This window comes from Apium graveolens, chromosome 7 (genome assembly GCF_009905375.1).
Source record: "Apium graveolens cultivar Ventura chromosome 7, ASM990537v1, whole genome shotgun sequence".
Taxonomy (NCBI): domain Eukaryota; kingdom Viridiplantae; phylum Streptophyta; class Magnoliopsida; order Apiales; family Apiaceae; genus Apium; species Apium graveolens.
The window spans coordinates 16,883,091-16,887,397 of NC_133653.1; the positions used below are offsets into that span (position 1 = coordinate 16,883,091).

The following is a 4,307-nucleotide window of genomic DNA, read 5'->3' on the forward strand; positions in this document are numbered from 1 at the left end:
ATTATTGACCTCAATTTCAGAAACGAAAATAAATTAGCACGAAAAGTGTACACAATAAACTTTGGACATTTTAATATAATGAAAATCAGAAATTACAACAAAATAGACCTGAAATAATAATTAAATATGAAAAGAAGTTCAGATCATATAACCTAGGGATATGCTCGTTAAATAATAATTAAAATCTTATGCTCGGTGAGAAAGAAATTGATGGTAAAGTCAAAGCACTCTAATTCCCTCTCCTGGTGCACTTCTAAGATATTGCACACTTTTACTCAATTATCTGGAACCTTGAAATTCTTCAATACAACCATATAAATTATCCCTGAAATTAATTTTCTCCTAAAATCCCATTAAAAAATAAAATTCTAAAATTAAAAAATATATCATATAATTCTTTAAAAATAACTTGCATTCTAGGATTTATGGTGAGAAGGTTTTAGCCTCGTATAGCTAGAAGCAATGTAAGTTTGTCCCAATTTATTTATGAGAAATAAACTAAATACTCAATTTCTTTTTTTCCTAAAACAGGAACCAACCAAAAAGAAATAAGAGCAAAACTTGAGAATAATAATATATGTAACAAGTGAATAATAATATATTAGCTTGGGCTACTGGTAAATGCAACAAAAGGGTTGTGCAATATGTATCCCAAATGCACAAGAAAAGGATAACTTGAGATATTTTTTTAGAAATTTCTCAAGCAAATACAAAAAATAAATACTAAACTTCTCTATACAAAATAACTTTTGTTACATTACGTATTCCTAAAAAAGTCTACTACAGAAAAAGTAAAACGCATACATGAACTTGGTAGCATAACAAGATAATAAGAGCATTTATGAACTTTTGTAATCTCCTCATTAAGGGTCCATCTCCATATCAAGGTTTGCAAGAGTACTTTCCAATGCTAACACTGCAAAATCAAATGCAACTAAAAGAACTTCTCTGTTTATGATGTTATATATCTCTGTTTTGGTCTAATAAAGTTGCAGATAGTAAAGCTCTGTAAATATTTACTTGTACAGGTTGTACATCCATGAGGCATAAGGTCCGTAGTTTAGAGAGTTTGGAGGTTTGTCCGAGCACTTTCAATACTTCTAAAAACATGTGGTGTGTGAGGAATCATATGGTTACTATCAGGGTCAAAACCTTGTTATGAATCTGCAATAAGTAAAAATAGTACAACTTCACTTAATTTAATGAAAAAACAACATATTAACTTAATACCTTGCAGCACACACCGTAAATTAGCAACGAAGAACAGTTCCCGATTATCAAGGTTATACTGTACCTAAAATTGATGACAAATTCTTATCTCATGTTGTAGGTGGATCTAGGTCCGACTTGAACACTCTACACACGACACACCTACACTTTTAGGCTTATTTTCTGAACAATAACATTGCAAGTAAAAATCTAATACTACATACAGCCTACTAAGCTTCTATTCTTATTGTAATTTTATTTATTCTTTTCAAATTAATTATACAGCTCTAGCATCTAAGTACCTCAGAGCCAAATTTATAAATTATAAAGAACTTTATTATTTAGTTAATAAGCACGTCTAGCACCCAAAGTTTTTAAAGGACATAATAGCTTTCCAAAACAGATGGTTTCCCAAGTTCTAGATCTCTGGCAATTCGGCTCAATACATTATATTAGCTTTACTAATCTGGAAGTATGATATAACAATCACACACCAAAAGGCATGTTCCGACTACATTACTTTCCCCAAAAATAACCATCAACTAATTATATAAATAAGACTTACTTCTGCAAATTCTATTATCTTTAAAAAGCATGAGTTTGACAAATCACCCCAGTTCAAAAAACAAATACATATGCCTAACTGCTTATAAGCAGATTTACACAACAAATAGAGTCGTAAAATTATTAAAAAATATAAATATATATGGATAATTCTAAAACAGCTATAGTAGCAATTTATAACCAATGCCCAAATTTGCAGAATTTAACAGAATTGAATTTAAGAAAAACATAAAAACATGCTATATGAGAGAGATGGAGGTGTGAAGGAGGGAGGGAGGGAGAGAGAGAGAGATTACCAATAGCCTAGTAGCCACACAAGTACGATGAGTTGAGAAACTTAACAAGACACCTGCAGTTATACAAGAGGTCAAAGATGAGAAGTTAATCTTATTCATATACGTGAAGTATAAATTAAGCAATTTCTTCAATATAAAGTAGTAGACATTTAGAATTAAAGCGATTAGGATTACTACTGTGTGAATTAAAATCTTTGAGAGTGTTTCTAGTAGTAGTCAAGAGAGAGAGGTTACTCTTGAGAGTTTGATTTGGGGAAGAACATAGTCTAAACTGAATAAGCTATAATACCAAGTTTTAATGTTTTTTATAATTTAAATTATTAATACGTCGACACCAAAAACAACGTCGTATATCCTAAAATTGTATACGTTGGTCAAATAAATGTCAACGTATATACAATTTCTTTTTACGTCATCAATAAAATAACCAACATATATTATTACTTTATATGTCGGTTGAATTAAAGTAGATGTAAATATAGTTTTTTATAGGTCGTCAATAAAATAACCGTCGTATATTTTTACTTTATACGTCGGTTATTAGACTGACCGACGTAAAAAATACATGGACAAGACATTGTACGTCGGCTTTAAGAGAACGCGACGTATAATGGTAGTATATACGTCGGTCTTTACTAAGTCCGACGTAAAAGATGTGACGTAAAAATTCATTTTTGTACTAGTGATAGTCCCAAGGATAGTGGGAGGCTGATCAAGTGGGCAATAGAGTTGGGAGAATTTGACATCAAGTATAAGCTGCGAAAGGCAATAAAAGCCCAGGCGTTGGCCGACTTCGTGGTTGAATGTACAATACCAACCAAGAAGTCAGGGGGGGCAGGAAGATACCATACCTCAAGACAAGGAAGTTGGTAAAGGGGATAAAGAAAATGATGATAAAGAGAAGGAATATTGGGTTCTCTATTTTGATGGAGCATCAAAAACAAATTCAAGTGGAGCATGGTTAGTTTTACAAAGCCCTAATGGGTTCTTGATTAAATATGCTGTGAAATTAGACTTCCCAACCATAAACAATGAGGCTGAATATGAAGCTCTGATAACGGGCCTTGGCCTAGCAGGGATACTTAGAGTCAAGAACTTAAAGATCTATGGAGACTTGAAGCTGGTCATATCCCAAGTGAAGGGAGAGTTTGGAGCAAGGGATGATACGATGGCAAAGTATATCCGCCTAGTAAGGGCTATGATGACTCAATTTGATGAGTGTCATGTCGAGCACATCCCAAGGGAGAAAAATGTTAAAGCAGATGCATTGTCAAAGTTTGTTTCATCTGAGATAGAGGAAAATTCAGGAAGTGTATACTTCCGCGTTATGAAGATACGAAGCATTGATGTTAAGCTTATAGCTCCTATGGGGCTGGGGACGTCATGGATAGATCCCATTAAGACCCATATTCAAACTGGTTGTCTGCCAAGCGACGAGGCTAAAGCACATAAGTTGGTTGTTCGAGCACTGAGATACTCCTTGATAGATGGGATTTTGTACAAAAGATCTTATGTAGTTATTTACTTAAGATGTCTCAGGCCCGATGAGGCACGCTTAGCTCTTGAAGAAGTACATGAAGGTATATGTGGGTAGCATTTTGGGGGTAGATGATGGCCGATGCCAAAGAGTATATGAAAAAGTGTGATCACTGTCAGAATTATGCGCCTGTTGTTCGATAACCCCCCGAGATGTTAACTTCTATCAACTCTCCCATCCCCTTTGCTATGTGGGGAATGGATATACTTGGGCATTTCCCTATGTACACGACACAAAGGAAGTTCCTGATTGTAGCCATTATTTACTTTACCAAATGGATTGAAGCCATGCCCCTGGCAAAGATCACAACTAAGCAGGTTGTACAATTCCTGTTGGAAAATATCATGTACCGATATGAAATTCCCCGTATCTTAGTTACTGATAATGGAACACAGTTCAACAATGAGCAATTCAAGAAGTATTGTGAAGATAACGAAATTGAGTTGCGATTCACCTCTGTAGCTCACCCACAAGCTAATGGGCAAGAAGAAGTGGCAAATCGAATAATCCTGGATGGACTAAAGAAGAGGATCGAGAAGTCAAGAAATAACTGGGTGGATGAAATACTCCCATTTCTATGGGCCTATAGGACCACCTGTAGGGTCACCACTGGAGCAACTCCCTTTATGTTAGCATATGGGGCAGAGGCAGTTGTTCATGTGGAAATATCACATTCGTCTCCCCGAATCCAAGCTTTTAAT

The 4,307-nt window shown here is 34.7% G+C and overlaps 1 long non-coding RNA gene across 2 annotated transcripts; it reads right to left on the bottom strand.

Moving 5' to 3' along the window:
- Positions 1-587: 587 nt before the first annotated feature.
- LOC141672717 (uncharacterized) lies at positions 588-2,334 on the bottom strand. Of its 2 annotated transcripts, none has more exons than XR_012555679.1 (3): positions 2,304-2,334; positions 2,070-2,122; positions 588-1,164 (listed from the first exon to the last, which is right to left on the bottom strand). It is a non-coding gene; the product is annotated as an uncharacterized LOC141672717 (long non-coding RNA). The 2 variants fall into 2 exon arrangements; XR_012555678.1 differs by having other exon boundaries at positions 2,247-2,334.
- Between the last annotated feature and the right edge of the window lie 1,973 nt (positions 2,335-4,307).